General features: G+C 43.5%; 1 pseudogene; it reads right to left on the reverse strand.

Annotated features, from left to right (window-relative positions):
* Positions 1-736: 736 nt before the first annotated feature.
* On the reverse strand, positions 737-1,901 carry LOC105533230 (annotated as a pseudogene).
* Between the last annotated feature and the right edge of the window lie 8,691 nt (positions 1,902-10,592).

Here is a 10,592-nt window from a genome sequence, read left to right on the forward strand (position 1 = left end):
AATTACACATACAACAGGAATTCCTTATAATTCCCAAGGACAGGCCATAGTTGAAAGAACTAATAGAACACTCAAAACTCAGTTAGTTGAACAAAAAGAAGGGGGAGACAGTAAGGAGTGTACTACTCCTCAGATGCAACTTAATCTAGCACTCTATACTTTAAATTTTTTAAACATTTATAGAAATCAAACTACTACTTCTGCAGAACAACATCTTACTGGTAAAAAGAACAGTCCACATGAAGGAAAACTGATTTGGTGGAAAGACAACAAAAATAAGACATGGGAAATAGGGAAGGTGATAACCTGGGGAAGAGGTTTTGCTTGTGTTTCACCAGGAGAAAATCAGCTTCCTGTTTGGATACCCACTAGACATTTGAAGTTCTACAATGAACCCATTGGAGATGCAAAGAAAAGCACCTCCAAGGAGACGAAAACACTGCAATCGAGCACCATTGACTCACAAGATGAACCAAAGTGGTGATATCAGAAGAACAGATGAAGTTGCCATGCACCAAGAAGGCAGAGCTGCCAACCTGGGCAGAAACTAAAATAACCTGCTATACAATTAGTCACAAATACACTCCTTGAGTTTGTTTTTGCCCATGTACATGAGTATTGTCTAAAATATGCCTTCTTTTTAGCAGCTAGGCCCTGCCACCACTATGTTTGGCTAAGTTCACAAATCTATTGTAACCTGTAAGCTCCCTGTCACTTCTCTGGCTCTCCTTTCCTGCTAAGCTTTGTTTCCTGGCAGGATTTTGAATCTTCTGCCATTGCCATAGCTACAGCTCTTGCTGGAACTGCCATAGCCACCTTGGTTATGTGGTTTGGCAAGTATTCGTCTCCACCACCATAGGGGCCAGAGATTCTGCCTCCAGTTTCCTCCCTTCATGAGTACAAATTTTAAGATTGATTGTTATTTTTTCAGAAATCACTGTAGCTTCCATGCCCTCCCAAATTGCTTCCACTCTCACCACCAAAGTCACGTACGCCTCCTCCATTGTTATAGCTGTCACAGCTGCCACCCCCACCATAGCCACTGCCCTGGTTTCCAGAATCCTGTCCACTACTTCCATAGCCTCTGCTTCCTCCAGAGTAACCAGGGCTGCCTCCTTCATAACCACTATCATTACCAAATCCATTATAGCCATCCTAATTGCCGCCATATCCACCATCACCACAGCTGCCACCAAAGGCACCCCAAGCACTGAAGTTTCCTCTGTGACCAAAGTTGTCATTCCCACCAAAACCACCTCCACGACCACCACCAAAGTTTCCAGAACCACTGCAGCCTCGTTGGCTAGATGAAAAACTGGCCATCTCTTGCTACTACAGGGCTTTCTTTACTTCACAGCGGTGGCCATTCCCAGTATGGTATTTCTGAATGACAATCTTATCTACGGAGCCATGGTTACAAAAACAAAAGCCCCTCCTTTTGCCAAAGGTTACAAAAGCAACGCTCCTCTTTTTGCCACTGTCTCCGTCAGTCATGATTTCAATCACTTCAATTCTTCCCATACTCTTCAAAATAATCTCTTAGGGGATGTTATTCAGTCTTCTTTAATGCCACCAACAAATATCTTTTTCAGAGTTAAGTGGGCACCTAGTCTCTGAGAATCTTCTCTTGAGACAGCTCTCTTTGGTTCCACAACTCTTCCATCCTCCTTGTGTGGCCTTGCATTCATGGCTGCATCCACCTCCTCCACAAGGGCATATGTGACATACCCAAAGCCCCTGGAGTGCTTGGTGTTGGGATCTCTCATTACCACACAGTTGGTGAGCGTTCCCCATTGCTCAGAACGGCTCTTCAGAGTCTCGTCGATTGTTTCAAAGCTCAACTCTCAGATGAAGAGTGTCTGCAGCTGTTTGGGTTCTTTAGGAGACTCTGACTTAGACATGACAGCAGTGGGAAGAAAGACTTTATGCTTCCTCGGCGGTGTCTATTGGCATAAAAGAGTTAGCTAATGGATGAATCTGTGTATATAATTCTTCTGTTGGTAAAGGCATTAAGTTCCAGGCTTAATGAATTTATGGATTGCTGAAGTCAAAACCATCAGGCTCTCAGATTTCTATCCTTTCACCAATCCCCGTAGATGTATCTGTCCTCTTCTACTTTTCCTCTGTCATCTATTAAAATGGACTCTTACTGAGTCTAAAGGATATGACAAAAAAAAAAAAAAAATAGAATGAACTCTTAGAAAAGACTCTGCAAATCTTTTGCAAAACAGTACATGTAAAAAAATCTTATGGGTATCTACATTTTGACTGAGTAAGTGCTTTAAGATGAAGAAATAGAATGGTGAAATTTTATGCATGAGGTGAGCAAATACACTCTGGGAAGTAAGGTGGTTTATAGCATCCATGCATCACATCAATTAGGTGATCACCTCTCAACTTACGTGTAAAGCCGGCGGCGTTTCTTTGATTTAAAAACTTGTTCTGATTTGTTAAACCACAAGAGTCTATTCTACTTCCATTCTTGTCTAGGAACCTGCCTATATCCATTTCAACAGCCTAAAGTTGGCAAGGATGACAGTTCAAAAGTTGCTGCACAAGGCAGGAGGAAGTTTTATAATATTGGAAAAATAATGTTGGATTAAATAATTCTAGAGAAATGTTGAGAACTCAACAAAAATGTATCTAAACATATAGCTATTTATATTTACTTACGTTTTCTCTAGATTATAAACTCTTTTTAAATATACAGTTCATCCTCAAACAGGGGCTCATACCTATAATCCCAGCACTTTAGGGGGCCAGGGTGGCAGGGTTGCTTGAGGGCAGGAGTTTGAGACCAGCCTGGGCAGCTCAGTGAGACCTTGTCTCTACAAAAAACAAACAAACAAACAAACAAAAAATGTAAACCAGTCATGGTGGTGCATACCTGTAAGTCCCAGCTCCCTGGGAGGCTGAGGCAGGAGGATCATTTGAGCCCAAGTGCTCAAGGTTACAGTGAGCTATGATCACACCACTGCACTGCAGCCTGGGCAACAGAGTGAGACCCTGTCTCAAATACATATACACAGTTTGCATTAAATTTTCTTTAATGATTATCTTTAATTGAGCTGATAGTCATTTCTCAAAAGGTATAATGTACATATGAATTTACATCTCTTAGCTAACCACATACTAATTATTGGGGTCATGGTATTCTAGCCACTTGGAGTTTCTTTGCTATCCTTGACTTCTCAGGCTATAGAAAATTCCTAAAAGTACAGGAAAAACTTTTTTATTGTAAAAAGTAAAAATAATTGTAGCCAAGACAAGGCAAATTAAAAAAAAATCATTCTGGCCACAGAGGGCTCTGGCTTTCCACTGGGGCTGGTTGTCAGTAACAACCAGGGAGTGAGGCCATAAGGAGATCCCCAAAAGGTGAGTTCTGAGCCTCCGTGAGTTAGAGGTTAGTACTTTGCAGTGAGTTAGGGATGGAGATGCTTTAGGGGAAAGAAAGGCTGGGATTGGAATGTGAGGGGATTGTTTAACCCATATCTGCTTCTGTGGTCCCGGACTTGGCTAACTTCAATGAGGCTTACGCAGATGCACTGAGAATGAAGATGGAAGATGGGATGAACATAACTAAAGCCAACAAGGCTGGGGGAGTGCCTGCCCTAGGGCTCCTCTCTGGGTGCCAGGACACACAGGGTGAGGGGTGGGAGTGAAACGGGAAAAGTTCCCTTGTCCCCCTCACAGGGTGTGTGACAGGGGGAGTGGCTCACTTCTTCAGTGCCCAGCTGCTCAAACCTCTAAGGGGAGCTTGCAGATGGGTAGGTTGTGGGGCTCCGACCCCACGGTAGCATCTAGGGGTGAATGCTGACAGTTCCTGAAGCCCCAGTGGGTGTGTGTTACAAAGAGCTCTTTTAGCTTTGCTGTCTGTAGGTAGCTTGTGTCAATCAGCTCTATTAGACCCTTTGACTCATCATCAGGACAGAGGGCGTCCTGTATCCCCAGGTTTTTGCCTTGGTATACCAGAAGAATCCGATCACATGTGGGCTTGGAGAACGAGTGCAAGGATTTTTATTGAGTGGTAGCTCTCAGCGAGGTAGATGGTAAGGCCAGAAGGGGGCTGGAGTGGGATGGTGGTTTTCCCCTGCAGCTGGGCTTCCCAGCAGCTGGGCTTTTCTCTGACCAGCCCAGCCAAACTCTGCATTGTTCCACCAGTCGATGGCCTGCCGAAGTCTGTCAGTGCCTGTGGGTGTGCTCTTATGCTGGTGTGTTCCTCTCCGGCAACTGCCGGTCCCTGTCGGCTCTTATGCTGGTGTGTTCCTCTCAACTTCCAGTTGCTTGTGTCCTCAGCCATTGGTGTGTTCCTCTTGATGTCCAGCTGCTTGTGTGTGTGCCCGCTAGGATCTTGGAGTTTTTATAGGCACAGGATAGGAGCATGGCAGCCCAGGGTGGTCTTGGGAAATGCAATATTTGGGCATGAAAACAAATGCCTGTCCTCACCTAGGTCTGTGGGCACAGGTCTGGGGCTGGAGCCCCAGCCGGGGACTACGCCTTTCCCTTCCCAGCACTTCCCCGCCCCACTTGCCGCACTCTGTATCAGGAGCATAGTTTGCAGGGCTGTAGAAACAACGAGCTACCTAACATCTTTCCAGAGTAAAATTTTCAGCCACCCACAACTTTTCTCACTTCAAAGTGAGTGTAGCAGCAATCATTTCTCTCCCTCTTCTCTTCAGGACAAAGGAACCAGTGGTCTCAACAACACCAGTGGCTTTTGGGTCCTCTCAGAACAATGTAGAGAAGCTTGTATGGGCTCAGGGGTCATTCAAACCTTTGCTCAGTAGCCTGGATTGTGAGTTGAGTTGCATTTTTGCCCTTTAGGGGAGAAAGAAGTTATCGTAGAGGCCTTCCCACCCTGTATACTCATCAAATGAACCAGCAATACTGGAGTTGCCTCAGTTTTTATGACTAATAGTAAATTCCAGGGTGGAGTAACGTTATACAATCAATGTTGCTGTGCCTGTCCCTATAGAGAAAATTATGCCCTGCCAGAAATATACACTGGGATCATAGGCTCTCCCAGTGTGACTTTGTTTACACCCTAGGAAAAATGAGCCCTAAGACTCATACATAATCACAGAACCATGCTCTCAAAGACTTCTTGATAAATGTTCATTTATGAGTTTGGCTTTAGCATGGATTAATTATGCTGCTAGGTTCAACTTTGCAGTGCTCTGGTAAGTTGGGCTGGGAACCACCGACACCAGAGTCAGCTAGGATGCCTGTTCACTACAGATTCCTGAGTCCCATTGTTTGATTAATTAAATTACAATCTCTTGAGGAATCTGCATTTCAAAAAGAGCTCCCTAGGTGATTCTCATATGTATTAAATTTAGAAGCCTAGTAACTTACAATGTTGGTGTCCTAAGTTTATAGAGGCAGGAGGGAGGTGAAAAGGTGGGAATCTGGAAAAGTAGTCCACTGGTAGGTGGAAGCCATTTTTACAAAGAGAAAACACATGAAAACAGCTGAAGGAAAGAGCCAAAGCAGATGTTGGCAACACGTGCTACTCATATTGAGGTGGGTGCAGGTGGATTCTGGGTTCCTGTTGCAGCACTTCTATTATATACTACGCGGGGGCCTGTAATGTGTCAGTCCTGCAAAGTTTTGTCCTAGCCCAATGGCCTACCCCCAATCCTAGTTGAGGATGCTGTGCCTAGGCAGGTGGAGCTCTTTAATCAACAGGGACAGGTGGTGGTTATAGCTTCACCACTTCATGGGATTATCATTATCTTCTATGTCATTTCCACTTGGATCCTTCTAGGGTTCCTTTTTGCCTGCACTGACACAGCCACCTAGGAGAGAAGAGAAGGGAGAGTTAAACTTTAAACTTCTAATTTTTTTGTATCCATTGATATTTAGAAAAACTGGATTCTTACAGAGGACACTTTAAGGACTGAAATAGCGTATTAGTAACCCAAACCTTACATTACACTAAACAAATGAGGTCTTGGCGTAATACTTCTAAGATGTTGGCAATTTACAATGTAAAAGCTTATTGCGTAGAAACTGAGGGGAAATATTGCCAGGAATTATGCAAACGTACTGGCAGTTATGACTCTGCAAAGTCTTTCAATTTCACCCTTCCTTGCTGTTTTCACAGCTATCACTCCCTTAAAGCTTTCAACCTCTTATTGGCTTATTGTTGACACTCCCTGGTTGGATCCTACCCTTCTAGTTTCTCCTGAAAACCAAGCTCTTTCTCATACACTGAAAAAATATTGCTTCCTAACTTGGGTACTTCCTGTCATCTATCAAATTCATTTACAATTTTAAGAATAGCCTCCAAGTACTCACAGGTCTTCTTGAACCAGATTCTCTCTCAGAGTTTCTCTCTAGCTGGGTCTTCTTAGATCCTCTTGCACTTCTTTCTCATTCTCATTCTTGCTCCTGTCTCCTTGTTCATACAATGCCCCTTGACAAGGATGTGATTCCTTCTGTTCTCCGTTAATCTATGTGCAATACTGCTTTCAAAAACCACACCACCCAGAGCCTTCTGTGGTTTCCTGTAGTTCTCGGTTTGTACGACATATTCCTGTTATCTCAGTTATTACACATATTTTTCTGTTTATCTTCTTGCTGATCTGATTATAATCTCTTCCATGGCAGAAACTGTTGTCCTGACTGTTAGCCATCACATCTCCTAGATTATGAAACACAGCAGCTGCCCAGCAAATATGTGAACAAATTCATAGATCTCACCACTTTCTCATTGGGAGAAGAGGGCAACCAGCTAACATGGACTTCTGGAGTCCTTAAAGGTCATTGGAAAAACATGTCTTGGTCAAGTTTTCCATTTTGCAGCTGAGGAAACTAAGGATCAGTTTGGGTTACAGTGTTTGTTAATCAGAGGACTGAGACTAGACTTTGTTGCCAGTTTAAATGGTCTTCCTTTAAGAATCCAAAGTAGGCCAGGTGCAGTGGCTCACGCCTGTAATCCCAGCACTTTGGGAGACTGAGGCAGGTGGATCACGAGGTCAGGAGTTCAAGACCTGCCTGGCCAAAATAGTGAAATCCCATCTGTACTAAAAATACAAAAATTAGCCAGGCACGGTGGCACCTGCCTGTAGTCTCAGCTACTCAGGAGGCTGAGGCAGGAGAATCACTTGAACCTGGGCGGTAGAGGTTGTAGTGAGCTGAGATCACGCCACTGTACTCCAGCTTGGGCAACAGAGTAAGACTCTGTCTAAAAAAAAAAAAAATCTAAAGTAAAGAAAACACAACAGGACAGCCAGGAGTTCAAGGTTATATTCCCTGATGATTACAGGGCTCCAATTTCTCTGCATTGCTGGCCAAGGGATGGCCCAGATGCTTGGACAGTTTGATCAGAAACTTATCAAGTCTGTTCGTGTAAGTGAGTTGGCTGGCAGTCTCTATACATGGCCTGAATTAAGCCTGAGGCCTGGTAGCTTGATCCCAGCCAGCACAGTTATGGACCTGCTGGGTTGCACAGTTCCAGGAGCATTATTCCTACTGTATTCTAAAATGGAGCTCAAGTTCATTGGACGTTTTTACTAATAATACTTTATTATTTTTTAGTAAAAAGAGGTATGAAAAAAAGAAGGCTTTTGTGGAATGGCTTTAACTTCATCCCAATTCTCGAAGGAGGGCTTGCTGGAGGTAGAGTAGCACGGCAGTTAATAGTACGGACTTTGGAGTGAGGGACAGCTGAGGTCAATAATCTGCATAGCTCTGTAAACCTGGGCAGGTGACTTCACCTTTCTGAGCATCTGTTTCCTTGTCTGTAAAATGGAGGTAATTAACTACCTCACAGGATTGTGAGAATTAAATGGAAAATGTATGTAGAAAATTTAACTCTGTGTCTGGTATATGTGTAGTTAGTGTTCCTAAATGGAAACATCATATTTTTGTTTCCAGATATCTTATAAACTATAGCAATCATCCTTATATTTTGTGTCCTCAGCTGCATTGTGAAGGGTCTAGAAATATAAAGGGAGATGAAGAAAGTAAAACAGGATAGAAGGATGCATTTGGATTTTTGGGTTAATTTTTCAATATTTGAAATAGAAGAGATAAAAGTCTCATAACCAAAACCAAGCCAGGTTGGATACCTAAGTAGTTTTTCTTCTTTCCTTTCATAATGTAAAATTTGGCACTTAGTAGAGATGTTGGGTGGATAATATTGGGTGGTCTCTTGGTTACAGGGTCTACTTTCGACTGACCCCTTCACCTTCTCCTGTACGTTCTCATCCTTTCACAGTCCATGGCTTGTTCTTCTCATTTCCCAAGTTAGAAAGATGGGTGTTATCCTCCACTCTTCCTTGATGCTCAGCCCTCTCATCCAGGAATTTCCAGAGCTTGTCAGTTACATCGACTCCCTTCACTTCCGTCCATCTGGCCTGTACTACCCTGGCTCAGGCCGTGGTTATCTCACCACTGAAGAATAGCAATAGCTTCCCCTGGCCTCCTCCTTCAATCATGTTCCTCTTTCTTCACACAATATCCAAATATTTCTTCTAGAAAGCAAAGCCAATTATATTGTTTCCTTAATGGAAGCCCTTCAACAGTTATCCATTATCCTTAGAGTGTACTTCTCACTCTTTAGCACAGCCTTCTCTGACCTGGCTCCTGTCAAGTTCTCCTAAGGTGCCTTATTCCTCTTGCCTCTTTGCTTAGGTTGGAAACACTTCCTTTTGCTTCCATTTGTCAGGCTGATTTCTATTGATCCTTTATGCCTGTTATGGGTTGAACTGTGTCCCCACCTAAATTCATATGTTGAAGTCCTAACCTGCAGTACCTCACAGTGTGACTGTATTTGAATGTAGTGTCATTAAAGAGGTAATTAGGTTCACCTGAGGTCATTAGGGTGGTCTGTAGTTCAATATGACTGGTATCCTCATAAGAGGAGAAAATTAGGCCACAAAAGCACAGAGGGAATAGCATGTGAAGACACAGGGAGCAGATGGGATGATGAGCCAGGGAGTGCGGCCTCAGCAGAAATAAACCCTGCCACACCTTGATCTCAAACATCTAGCCTCTAGAGTGAGAAAATAAATTTCTGTTGTTTAAGCCACCCAGTCCGGGGTACTTTGTAATGCAGATCTAGCAGATTAACACAAGCTGAGATGTCTCTTCCCCGGGACACATCCTCCTACCCACCGCATCCTTGTGCCTGTGCTGTATACTCCTGTTGCACATTGTCATTAGAGCTCTTACCACAATCTACTGGAATTCCTGGTTTGCTTTTTTGGAGTGTTCTTTTTGTTTTTGTTTTGGCTTGTACCTCTGTCTAAGCCATAAACTTCATAGGCAGGGACTATGTCTGTTTTGTTCACCATTGTATCCCCAGTGCCTAGCAGAGTGTCGCACACATTTCAGACATTCAATAGTTGAATGAATGAACACATTGGAGATAGTTAAAATCCTGGAGGTTAAACTAGTGTTAACCTCAAGTCTGCTAGGCCTAGAGATCCAGGGTAAAGTTTGGAGGCTTTCCCTGCAGAGTGAATGTCAGAGATCAGGATTAAAAGAATATTAATCAGTTACAGTGCTCAGCCCAAATCACAGAAACATCCCTCTTCTGCTACTGGGGTTACACAGCCACCCCCAAACCAGAGGACAGAAGGGGCATGGCATCGTGGATTGATGCAAACCACTTTAAGACTCCAGGCTGGGCACGGTGGCTCATGGCTGTAATCCCAGCACTTTGGGAGGCGGAGGTGGGCAGATCATGAGGTCAAGAGATCGAGGCCATCTTGGCCAACATGGTGAAACCCATCTCTACTAAAAATACAAAAAAATTAGCTGGACGTGGTGGCAGATATCTGTAGTCCCAGCTACTCAGGAAGCTGAGACAGGAGAATCACTTGAACCCAGGAGGCAGAGGTTGCAGTGAGCCGAGATTGCACCACTGCACTCCAGCCTGGCGACAGAGTGAGACTCCATCTCAAAAAATAAAAAATAAAAATAAAAAAGACTCCAAGTGGAGGTAAAGATAACTGAGTCAGACATAAGAAAAGTAAAGTAATTATAAGAGAAGTCAGGCCCAGATTTGGCAGTGACAGGGGAGCTCTTCTTACTCACATTCATAATTTTTCACTAGTGATGCCTAAGACCAGTGCTGTTCCTACTTCTGATACCATTCCTCTATCTTATCTGACCTGCAAGCCTATGTGAGAAGGTGAGGCTGTCAGATTTCTCCTGAAACAAATGAGACACAGCAGAGCCTGGAGAGAGAGGGTGGGGCCAGCAGTTACAAAGTCTAGGACAGGTAGTTAGACCAGATTTACCCAACAGGTTCTCCATAACTCAACCAGCGAGCCAGGACATTCATCATCTATATGACATATCAAGGTTACTCCCTGGTTCTGTAGTCATTTGTGAGGAGACAGTACATTTGTAGTACAGTCTTCTCTTTGGATCAGTAATTAGTATACGTATGATTTGAAAAATGTTTTTATTAAGCACATTAATAGCTGAGAATTAAAAAAAATAAGATAGTACATTTTCCATGGGACAGACAGGAAATTTAACTAGTATAAACAATGTCCTTGGTGAGCAAGAAAGCCCAGCCAGAGACTGAGATAATCTCAGGGAAGGTTTCTTTTCTTTATTATTCTCGTCATTGG

Source organism: Mandrillus leucophaeus, unplaced genomic scaffold (assembly GCF_000951045.1).
Source record: "Mandrillus leucophaeus isolate KB7577 unplaced genomic scaffold, Mleu.le_1.0 Scaffold123, whole genome shotgun sequence".
In the NCBI taxonomy this organism is placed as follows: Eukaryota; Metazoa; Chordata; class Mammalia; order Primates; family Cercopithecidae; genus Mandrillus; species Mandrillus leucophaeus.